General features: G+C 37.5%; 1 protein-coding gene across 1 annotated transcript in view; it reads left to right on the forward strand.

Annotated features, from left to right (window-relative positions):
* The first annotated feature begins 511 nt into the window (after positions 1-511).
* MRAS (muscle RAS oncogene homolog) overlaps positions 512-12,403 on the forward strand; it is a 110,220-nt gene continuing 98,328 nt past the window's right edge. Inside the window, exons 1-2 of the mRNA XM_003763723.4 lie at positions 512-1,041; positions 1,641-1,769. The gene's annotated coding sequence lies outside the window, so the exon portion shown is untranslated. The remainder of the gene's footprint in view (positions 1,042-1,640; positions 1,770-12,403) is intronic.

The following is a 12,403-nucleotide window of genomic DNA, read 5'->3' on the forward strand; positions in this document are numbered from 1 at the left end:
TCACTTAACCCTGTTTGCCTCAATTTTGTCATCTGTCAAGTGAACTGGAGAAGGAAATGACAAACCACTCCAGTACCTTGGCCAAGAAAACCCTAAATGGGGTCACAGAGTCGGACTACTGAACAATTGTGCAAGATGCCACTGTTTACGATACTTGCAAATAAAAAAAAAGCTTTACTAAATCTGTAAAAAGTACCTTTTGAAGGGAGGGAAATGATCCTGAGGGTATGCAATTTAAATTTACAGCACTGACACTGAACTTTATTAGATTATGTTAATATTTGTTTTTTGATTCGGGAAGATGTGTGCTTCAAGTTCTGGCCGATTTACTTTCTCCTTCTAAGCGCCTGGGGGTGGGGGATTTAGAATTGAAGGTTCTCTAACACAAGCTTCCCTTAAGGTCCCCCGGACAAGTTTCCCACTTTTAGTCCACCTTAAAGCCAGCTCACTGGAGCTCCAATGGCCGGATTGGGCTATTTGTGAGAAGAAAAGCAGGGGGGCGGGAGTTGGGAGAACGAAACCAGCTGGAGGTCAGCGTCCTTTCCCCAGTCTCCCAGCTGGACCCGAGGGCTTGCTCAGGCATTCCGGCTCTGTGGCTCCTACGTCTCTACCGACCACTGGGGTGCAGAACTCCACGAAGGCCGAGGGGCAATGTTGAACTCCCCCCGCCATTTCCATGCAAGGCTATTTTTAGCCGCCGCTGTTGCAATATAAAGAATGTTTGGCGTGGGGAGCTCTTTGCAGCGAGGGTGCGTTGTCACTTTAAGGAGGAGCTGGACTTCAGGGGGTGGGGACAGTTAGTGGAGGGGCTGAGGTGGCCTGGGTTTCAACCACTACCTTGGGAAGACCGAGGCTGTGTTGTGTGTGTGAGTGTGTGTGTCTGTGTGCCTAAAGACTCCTTACTAAAAGGGTTTGCAGAAGACTCCGGGAAAGCGACCATGGATTTGTTACGGGAGGCCGATTGATTTTCCTAGCGCCAGTGTTAGGCAGTGATTTCACCCGAGAAGGACTGTGCGACAGCTGGCTGGCGTGGCTTTGGGGGTGAGTAGCCCTCAAGATGGGGGGGCGGGAGGGAGAAAACTGCGAAAAGCAGCGAGAAGAATCCTTTGATTTTTGTCCTTCCATAGCAAAAAGGATTCCGAATGAACAAGCCGCAGCATCCCTCTATGAAGAGAGCTTGTGCATTGTTCAAGGGCAGGATGGGCACCGTTCACCCTATCTCTTCCCCTCTCCCTGTGAGATTGTGGTCACGCGTTTCAATCAGTGTCCTCTTGTGTACATCAGACCACAGGATTTTGCTTTACTTCAAGCGCGTGTTATGATGCCTGATTTGAGAGAAAATAAGAGAGAGGAACTCATCCCTCTACCCCAGCCCGAAAGATGCTTCGGGAGAAGCTCTAAGTTGAAAACAGCCCTAGTAGTCCTTTGCCCAAGCTGTGGGGAAGGGTGTATGTATCAGGGAGAAGTGCTGAACTTGGGAGCTCTTTTAGTGGACTGGAAGGATGAAATGGCAAAGTGCTCTGCTTTTTATTCTCTCTTTTGAAAGTGAAAATAATGATAAAAATAATAGCTGTAATTAGCCATTCCTCAGAGCAATTAACCAAAGCAATACTTTTTTTTTTTTTTTTTAAACCCTATAGCTCTGCTCGTTTTCAAGCCAGAGAAGCATGTGGCTGGCTTTTGGATCGGCTCTTTGGATTAGTGGAGCTGGTTTCCTTGTCAATCTCAAGGCCTAGGTTATATCCACGTTTTGAAGGAACCAGTCAGAGGTGAGATTCTGTCATTCTAGAATTGTTCCTTCCTTTCCCCCTTTCTTCCCAACATCAATGGGAATTTCTCCTCCAGAATCCACAGGCTTTTATTGACAATGCCAAAAAATTGGGGCTTGGAGAGGGGTTTTCCATGAAGTCACTGGAAAGAACTTTCTACCAAAGGATGCTTTAAAAAACAAACAAATGAAAAACCGCCAATGCTTCAAATAAAGGGGAGGAAAGGAGCTGCTTTTGGAGTGAATGGAACATTCCAAGTCTGGGGAAGATTAGTTGTTTGAGTTTCTAAATGGTAAATCATCTGTGGGTTAAAGCCTAAAGTTCATAGTAGTCTCCCTACTAAAGAAACCCTTAGCTAGTGAAATCTTGAAATTCTTTTTCCTTAAAATGTCTTCTGCTACCTATTCTGCCTGAATATATAGCTTGAATCTAGTTTTTTCCTATCACTTTTCAGTGTGGTATGTTTTTTACTTGAAGTGATCCAATAGATTTCATTTTTTGCTCAGACAATTATTTATTCTGGTTTGTAACATGAAGTTCTAGAACTCTACTAATGATTTTTTTTTTTATCAAGTTCTTTATTTTTCAAGATGATTCAACTTGAGAGTAGATTATGAATTGTGGAAGCAGGTCTGGCTGAAAAAGGGAAAATTAGGATCAATGGCTCCTTCTGGACAGATTGCTTAGGAAATCTCTTCTTGTATTCACAATAACAATTCTAATAGATTGTATTTATGTGGCACCATGAGTCAGGAGGCTTGGGATTTTTTTTCTTAGCCTAAGTTATTTATCCTTTCTAAAGGTTCCACTTTCTTATCTATAAAGTGATAAGACTAGAGGTCCTTCACTGTTTTATGCTTTGTCTTACTTGATCTCTGTGATGACTCTGCAAGGTAGACAGTATCAGCGATGACTCCCCATTTTATAGAGAAAACTTAGCGACTTGCTCAAGATCCTGTAAGGAAGAACCTTGCCTAAAAGCCCAGGTCTTTTGAAACTAAGCAAGTTGCTCTTCCCACTATACTGCTGCAGCTTTTCTCTTAGGTGACTGTTACTATTTGAGGTGCAGCTGAACCAGGAGGCAGAAAGAACTGAGTTCATATACTACCTCTGATTCTTTGTTATTATGGCTATGCACTCTTAGTTTCCTTATATGTAAAATATTGCTTACAAAGTGCTCTGCTTTTTATTCTTCTCTCTTTTGAAAGTGAAAATAATGATGATAAAAATAATAGGTATAATTAGCCATTCTTGTAATTTTACATATATAAAATATATAAAAGCAGAATGTAAAATGTGAAATAATGCCTAAAATAATACCTGTAGTGACCCATGAGCTAATGAGTGAAAAATGTTTTCAAAACTTTAAAGCACCACAAAGATACCATTTATTATCATTATAAATCCCTAAATCCCAATGAGACCAAAAAAAAAAAAAAAAAAAAGAAAGAAAAAAAAGGAAAAAAGACTTAACTCAGAGCAACTTCATTTCTCATGGGTACCTCCCAGCAACTCAAGGAAGAAGAGACCAATAACAACCAGGGAGATCACTGTCTATGGTTAACCCACTTCAGCTTACTGTACTTAAGTTGCTTAGACATCTGAGCTGTTCTTTTTATAAGCCCAGCCCTGTTGTGGGTGTGTTATGATGAATGTGGTTTCAGAACGAACGGACTGGATATTTTCCAGGGCCTTCTTGTTGGTGAGCTTACTTGTCTAGTCACTGAATATTCAGTATGGCTCATAGGTGGCAATGGTGCAGCTATCCAAGAAACCAAGATGTATTTTCTGCAGAAGGTTTAGATCTTGTAATCATAAATGAAGGTTGAAATCATTTCTGCTTTAGTGACCTTAAGAGCTTGATGCCATGCTTAGTTCGCTAGTGGAATAGAAAGGATTAAGCCTCTATAAATGTGCCTGATATTGTTCTAAATACTGGAGATTCAAATAAAAAATCAAGGCAACACCTTCCTGTTAAATAACTCACATTCTGATTGGGAGTTCATATTTGTTATGTTCAATTCAGGGCAGATGGAAAGCCCAGGTGGCACTCGATTTCTTGTAGGTAGAGTAACAGCTCTCATATCTTCCTAAAGGACTTGAATTTTATCAAAGATTCAAAGCTGTAAGATTAACTTTACAAATCTCATTTTACAGATAAAGAAACTGAGACTGAGAAAAACTAAGTGAAATTCCTAAAATCATTATGGCTAATACGTAATAGAGCTAGGATTAAAACCCAGGGCCTCTAAACACAAAACCAGTGATCTTTCTATGACAGCATATAATCAGTGAGTCATTGTAAATGTGTTGCCTGGAGAACCAAATTCACTCATATTTTCAGTTCTACATTTCTAGTGAAAATCTTATCCTGTGCTGCAATATATTTGCTTTGGCTTTAGAAATCACACATTCTTCTCCTTTCTACCTTTCCCCCACCTCCTACAAGTTAGGAGCCTGATTAATTTTGTTTTGTTTTGTTTTGGAGAGAAAGAAATATAAAGAACATTCACTTGTTTGTTTATCTAAAGATAGCATATTGGTTGAGGGCACTTAATTCCAGTTTCATTAAAACCATAAGGATCCACAGAACAGTTTTAAAAGATTGAGAAAGGTTCATAGCAGGGCTTTTTGCCTCTGAGATGGTTATTCCCTGGGTCATGCCCATTGGACCTTTCCTTACCTGGCCCTGTCCTCTTTTGACTTCTATTATGTTTGTAGGAACTAAAGCTGAGTGATCACTAGAGAGCCTTCAGGTGTGCCCTTTCTGGCTCTATTTTTGTAATGTGGCATTGCCCAGTGTTCCAGACTTACTCTTTCAAGTTATAGTTGTTATAAACATTGAAGATTTTTGTCCCAACTCCCACTGATCGGTTGGGTTCCCAGAGTTAGACTGGCTATATCATCCTCTTGGGATTTTTAGGAATAGCTTGAGATATCAGAACGTATCTTCTAATGCCATTGGCTCAAGTCACCACAGGTGTTCTTCCTTCCAAGATTATCAATTCAGAATCAATTTAGTCAGTTGGCCTTTAAGTACCTCTTAGAAAGGAATATTTATCAAAATGTACAATATGAAAAATTGGTCCATAATCTCCCACAAATGCATAGAGTAGGAAAATGAGGAAGCATATAAATGTGGGCAACTCCTTGCTGCTATAGACCCTTTTCTCCCATTCTTGAGGGTCTCAGAAAGGTCTCCTTGGGCATGAAGTAGTCTTATTGCTCCTGGTAGAGCTTTGAATCTAGGCTGTCTTTGATGCCAGTCAAATTCCACTAACCTGTCCCCCCAAAATCATGATTCTCATGTAGCATCATTCTTGTCAAATGCTTTTTTCACACTTAATTGAAGATCTTTTTATTGATTGAGACATGATCTTATCTGATTATTATATTAGAGTCTAAATGGAGTATAGTAACTTTAAAAACTTACCCTCTTTACAAAGTTATCATGTAGTATTTTTTTAAGGATAAAGTAGGCATGGAACTTGCCTAGAGGGATGGTGATGGAATGGAAATATACTTGAAGAGGAAAAACGAGTACAGCTATGTAATTTTAAGTAAGATTACACTGACTATAACAACTGGTACAGTGAAATGCTAAGCACCTAGTAACTTAGGGGCCAGAATTTGTTGAGTCCTTCATAAATCTATGTATAAGGTATGTTGTCAGTCCAAAGTACTTTGCTTATAAGATTCTGTATGAGTTTCAAGAGCACAATTATCCGGCCAAGACATAGTCTACATGCCTTTGTCTTTGATGAACCTATAGAATATAAGCCCCGTTGAAACAATTTATTTCCCTTTTCACTATCTCTGTTGTCTTGAATATAGTAGATATTTAATAAATCCCTATTGAATTAAATCATAAATGCACATTGAATTGAATGTTTAAAGCTTATTTAATTCTCTACATATCCCAAAATATATCCTGACTTTAACTTCCTGGTCCTATCTTCTCTATTGCATGTGTCAATTTGTACACAGGAAAGGTAGAATAAGACTTGGTCTAATACCCACCTGTTTTGATCCACTGACGAGGAGGAATGACAGTATTCAGTCTGAGACTAATCATATCCTGCAATTGTTTTAGAAAGTTAGCAGATTTCTTAAGAGCAGCCTAGTTTGCTTAATTCATTCTGTCCATAATGTCAAATTATTATTTGAAGCTGATCAAACACAATTTGGACATCTTGATCTTGTTCTCTATACATTTGCTGTGTTAGAAGTACAAAGCATGTTTACCATATTATAATCTAAAGCTAGAGTTCACTGATCCCAGAGGGATTCAAAGATAGTCTTAACTACTTCACAGACCCCAAAGAGGATTTGTCAACTTGGATAAGAAGCAATCTATTTTTATTTTCCACTAACTTCCAACCGAAATTCAGCATTTTCTCCAATTATTGAAAAAGATTCTGAAAAAGGAAGCCAGAGGTTTCACTAGGTATGCAAAAGAGTCAATGATATATATTGATATATATATATATATATATATATATATATATATATATATTTTTTTTTTTTTTTTTTAAAGTGAAGAAAGGAGAAAAAGAGGGAGGGAAGGAAGGAGGAAAATAGGAAAGGAGGGAGGGAAAGAGGGAAGACTGAGAATCCCTGGTCCAAAGCAACATTGTAGTTCTGAAGTGCCTGCTTGATACTAGAGAATTCCAGTATCTGGCTACCAATGGAGTTCTGAAAGAAGCAACACTGTTTCTCATTGAAGCTGTGGAGTTCCTTGAAATCTTACAGCATTTCTTCAGTGTTTTGTATGTTTAGAGGCATGTCTCACTAGGGTTTAAGCACAATACCTGGTGCTTAATAAGCAACTGTTAATAGTTGCTTATTGACTTGACTTGTGAGTCTATTGTCTCCTGTATTATACTTTACCTCTCTAGGGATAGATCCATGTCAAAGTCCATCTGAACTCCTTTCCAATAAATTGGCCTTGACTTCTAATTTCCTATTTTCTAGCTTTCTCCATTACCATAGAAAGAACTAGTAGGAAAGAAAAGAAAGACACAGAGTTTCCTTTTTCCTGCTTATCTTGTTCTTTCTTCTGTGCAAGAGAAAAAAAAAATCAGTTAATACAAATATCTTTGTTCAGAATATAAAATCCCCATGACATTGTTCCCCTAACAAGGAGACAATTTTCTACTTCATCCTTTATAATTTCCTGCCTTCCTATAGTTTTTTGCTTTGTAGTTGAAGTCGGGTATAACTTAATTGATATCCAAGAATTGTACATTTTTTCTTTTAAAAGTTTTTAATTTATATATATATATAATATATATATATATATATATAGTTTTTGTTGTGTCACCTTTATTTCTGAGGATACCTTTGTTCCCTATCTAGAAAACCATCCTTTCTAGTAAAGATTTTAAAAAGGAGAGGAAAAATAAGCAATAAAGCAAAACTAAACATTATATAAACAGCATGTGCAATATTTTACTTCCATAATATCCTGCTTTTTCAAAGAAGGGAGAGATATGTATTTTCTTATCTCTCCTGTAAGGGTTCATTTTTATTATTATAATTAGTAAGTATGAAATTTTTATTTTTTTGTGTTGTTCCAATTACATTGTTTTTTTATATTTTTGGGGTGTTCTGCATATTTCACTTTGCAACAATTCATGAGTCTTCTGATGTTTCTCTGAATTCTTTGTATTCATCACTTTTTATGTCACAGTAATTTTCCATTCACAGGCCACAATTTGTTTGGCCATTCCCTAATAGATGGGCATCTACTTTGTTTTCAATTCTTTGCTAATGTAAAACATGTTGCTGTGAAAATTTTGGTGTGTGGAGGACCTCTCTATCTTTGACTTCCTATTTGCTCTTTTTTTGAATAGTTCTTCCTTCTTAAACTTTATAAGAAACTTTCAACAATAACATCTGTTAAAAAAAAAATTAAAATCAGAACCAGTTATCTCACAGGCCCTCTGAGGCAGAAAAGAACTTTGGGGACAAAATCTAAATAAGATTTTTCAATAAACATTTACTCTGGTTTCATAATAGCCTCGGTTAATGAAACCCACATACACAGGTTTAGCTAGATAGCTATAAGAAATTGCGACTACCTTTTCCCAGAGCTACCAATAAGATGCAAAGCTACTAGATCTGACTATATCTTTTTTTCCATTTCCTGAGCTTTTCTTTCTTCTATGCCTTCATGAAGGTGTTGATGAGCAATGAAATAAGGAAAGGCAGAGAGAATTAAAGCACAGACTTGGAGAATTGAGACTTGCCTCTCTTTGGAAAATGTTCTGAGATTGATTTGTCAGAGATTATTTCCCGTTCATTAATATTGAATTATAGAGATTTATACAACTACCCTCTGCTAATATTTAAAAACTAGATTTTTCCTTTTCTTTAAAAAAAAGTGAACCAGTCAAATAGCATTTATTAAGCACTGACACTGTGCTAAACCGTGATATACAAAGAAAGGTAACAGACTACCCTAAATACTATTATGTTTTTGTTTTTCTTTTAAAAGGACAAGTAGGAGGATTTCAAAAACACCTGGAAAGACATGCAATCTGATGCAAAGTGAAGTGAGCAGGACCAGCAGAGGATTGTACACACTAACAGCAACATTGTGTGATGATCAACTATGATTGACTTAGCTATTCTCAGTATTACAGTGATCCAAAATAATTCCAAAGATCCCATGTTAAAAATACTAACCACATCTAGAGAAAGAACTAATAGAGTATGAATGGATTTAAGTATACTATTTTCCTTTCATATTTTGTTTTTTCCTTTTGTTTTGTTTTGTTATTTCACATCACAAGTAACATGAGAATGTTCTAAGTGATTGCACATATACAACATATAAAATTACTTACCATCTTAGGGAAAGAGGAGGAGGAGCAAGGAGGGAGGGAGAAAAAAAATGGAACTCAAAATTTTATTTTAAAAAATGAATGTTAAAAATTATCTTTATGTGTAACTGGAAATTGGAAAGTATTTTAAAAGGGGAAAAAAGACTGCTCCTTCTCACCAAGAGCTCATAGTCTAATGAGGTGGGAAGGAAAGGAGATGGGCAATGCTAACAACATGTAAATAATTTTTAAAATTATTTATATAAGTATATAAGTTGCATATAGACAAGAGATATGCAGAATAAAGTGGAAGTAAACTCAGAGAAAAGACACAAGGATTCTGGAGGACTGAAAGATTTCATGAAAAAGGTGGGACTTTGGCTGAGATTTGAAGGAGAAAAGAGAAGCCAGAAAGCAAAGATAAAGTAGGAATAAGTTCTACACCTGGAAAATCCTTTGAGTAGAGTCATGTATGAGAAACTTCAAGGAAGCAAATGTCATTGGAGGTCAGAACATCTGGGAGGGTGGATAATGTGAGAGAAGACTAAAGGAAGATGCCCCAGAAATGAAGGACTTTGAAAGCCAAACAGAAGATTTTATATTTGATCCTGGAGGTAATAGGGAGTCATAGGAGTTGATTAAATGGGGGAGTTATATTGTCAGACCTGTATTTTAGGAAGCTCAATTTGACATCTGAGTGGAAGATGGACCAGAGCAGAAATATTAAAATAGGTACACCAATAGCAGTAGTTTAGGTTGCAAAATAATGAGGACCAGGGTGGTTGAAGTGTTAAGAGAAGAGGGAGTGTCAAAATGTTGATGTTGAGAAGGAGACTCCAAAAGTTTGGGGTCACAGACAGGTGGTGGGAGGCAAAATATTTGCAGGCTCAAACTCATTTCCTTGTCAAAGGGCAAAGTTTATTGTAATTGTAAGGCCAATTACAAGCAGACTAAATTCCAAGAGAATTTAGCAGAGAAACAGAAGCAAGGGGACACATTTATCCAGCTTTGTATCACTGACATGCTAATTCTGTGGCCCAGAGGAGGGGTCTCCGGAATTTGATTATCACTGACCAGATTATCAGTTAGCAATGAATTGAGGAGTAGTCTACTCAGAATTAGACAGATTGGGCATGGGAGTTTCCTGAGGCAGACTCTAAAGCCTGAACCAAAGCCAGAAGATTTAGAATTACTGATTTATTGTTAGAACAGAAGCCCCCCTAAAATAAGGGGACCACAAAATCATTGTTATATTACATCAATAACACAAATCACCCAGGTTAGAAACGAAAAATCTTTCCACATATTTGGTCTTGTGTTTACAAAGCATTTGAACAGATTATGGAATTTTTTCCTTTCTTTGGTAGGGTGGGGGGTGGGATTGAGAGTGGTGGCAGGGGGCATTACTTTCCAGCTTTTTTGAAATTATGATAGCTCATTGTTTTTGGTTTGGGAGTTGTGCCCTTGTTTCTCAGAACATTTTTCAATTATAATTTTAAATCTTCTTAAAGCTTCTACATCTTCAGAATTTCATAATACCCTCCAGATCATTTGAGATAGCCTAAATGTCTTAAATAGAGACTGGGGAAGTTTTGGTATAGATAGCAGTAAAATGTGTGTGTAACTATAGTTTGACTTTTTAAAGCTATCTTGTTAGTTTTCTTTTTATGTCTTATTCCCTCTGGGGTCCCACGACCTGGTGAAAGCTAACTCCTGTTTCTGCACAGAACTATTCATTTAACCTTCTGTTCTGCAACATTAAATTTCATCTTTCAAGGTCTTCTCTCAATGCTGGCTTTATTATAACCAGAATGATGGAGGAAGGGTGGAGTTAATGTGCCAAAGCCTCAGGGCCTTAGTTAAAAAGCAATTTCTGTAAGATGTTTCTTCTTAGTCCTTCCTCATTGACTTTTTATCTAGTTCATCCTCCTCATTTTATGGATAGGATATTGAGGCCCAGAGAGGTTAATACCTTGCCTGAGGCACACAGCAGATTAGTGGCAGAAGTACTGATCCTAGATCCCAGCATTCCTGAGTATTAACCAGTCCAATGTTCTTTCTACCACTCTATATTGCTTTTTTTGTTGTTGTTGTTTTTTTCTTTCCTGGTTTCCAGCTGAGTACATGGAATTCTCCTTTCCCACCCCCTCTCCTCTCAATCAGTACAGACTGTGTATCTTGCTGGGATAGCAAGAAAGTCCGAGTCTACTTATCTAGGGAATGGGTGGGTGTTTCCTGCATGTTTAAAATTTTACTGAGGAAATCAAAATAAGCTTTCATTTTACCTCTGGACTCTATAAACAAGGGAGGGACCAAACAATAGAAAGGCAGGAGGAGGGAACTGATCATTTGGCAGCTCAGCAAAATAACTGTGCTAATAAAATGCCTGAATACAAAGGCTGATACCTGGAAAGTGAGGTGAGGTAGTTAGCATGTATAGGAGAGGTGTTATCATGTGCATTGGGGAAAGTTTTGGTTGCTGGGATGTTTTGATTTTAGTTTCTGCTCCCATGCTAACTAATTGTGTAATTTGGGTTAAATCACTGCTGTCAGTAAAGTGAGGTGGGGGTTCTTTCTAGCTCAAAAATTCTATGAGATTCTATAGAATTGCCTTTTTATTTGAAGGAGCATAAAGCTGCAAATTGGAGGTATATGAAGAAATTACTCCTGCTGCTCTGTGCGTTAAAAATATATAGATTCAAGTTCATTATCTGACTTTTCCTAGCTTCTGTTTATATGTTTAAAAAAAAAAAAAAAAGCAGGGGAAGGGTGGATAATAATACTTGTATTGCTCATATTTCTGAGTTGATTTGAAAAAAAAAAAAACAAACCTTTAACAGAAAGTTAAATCTCTTTGACCTTATTGTGGCTTTTCACACTGTTGGGAGAAAAAAAAGACCCTTTCTTCCAAGCCATTCTCCTCTTTGGGTTTTTGTGATGCTAGTTCTCCCGGTTCTTTTTCTACCTTCAGGGTCATGTGCAGCTCCTTTGGAGAATCATCTTTATGATTCAAATTTGGCCTCAGACTGTTATTAGCTGTGTGACCCTGAGCAAGTCACTTAACCCTGTTTGCCTCACTTTCCCACCTATAAAGTGAGCTGAAGAAGAAAATGTCAAATCACTCTAGTATCTTTGCCAAGAAAATCCCAAATGGGGTCAAAGACAGTTGGACATTCCTGAACCAAATGAACAACAAAATTTCATGTCACCCCTTATGCACGGACACACTTCTGGGTTTTGTCCCAGGCCCTCTTCATCTGTCTATAGGACAGCTTATCAACTGCCAAGAGCCATATTATCTCTATGCAAATAATTCCCATTTCTCAGTATTCAATCCTGACCTCCCTGTGTGCTGGTATTATATAGGCTTCTCAAACACAACATATCCAAAACAATTTATCTTATGCCCCTAAAGCCAGACCTTTTCCTCTTCTCCATTTCTTTTGAAGGCACCATCATCCTTCATTCATTTACGTTCAAAACTCCAAGGTTATCTTATATATTTCACTCTATTTCATCTAATATATTTAATCAGTTACCAGTTCCCTTCAATTCAGTTTTGGTGAAAACTCAAGTCGGTCACCTTCTGGCCATCCACAAAACTACTATCCTGGTTCCAAAGCCTCTTACTTCTAGTGTGACCTGCATTATCATAGCCTCTGTCTTGGCCTTCCTCATTCCAACCCCTCCCCTCTCCAATCCACCCTCTGTACAGCTGCCAAATTGATATTCCTAAAGCTTCAGTGATTTTCCTTTTCTTTAGGATAAAATCAAACTCCTTTTTTTTTTTTTTTTTTTTTTTTCTGA

The sequence above is a fragment of the Sarcophilus harrisii genome, chromosome 3 (assembly GCF_902635505.1).
Source record: "Sarcophilus harrisii chromosome 3, mSarHar1.11, whole genome shotgun sequence".
Taxonomy (NCBI): domain Eukaryota; kingdom Metazoa; phylum Chordata; class Mammalia; order Dasyuromorphia; family Dasyuridae; genus Sarcophilus; species Sarcophilus harrisii.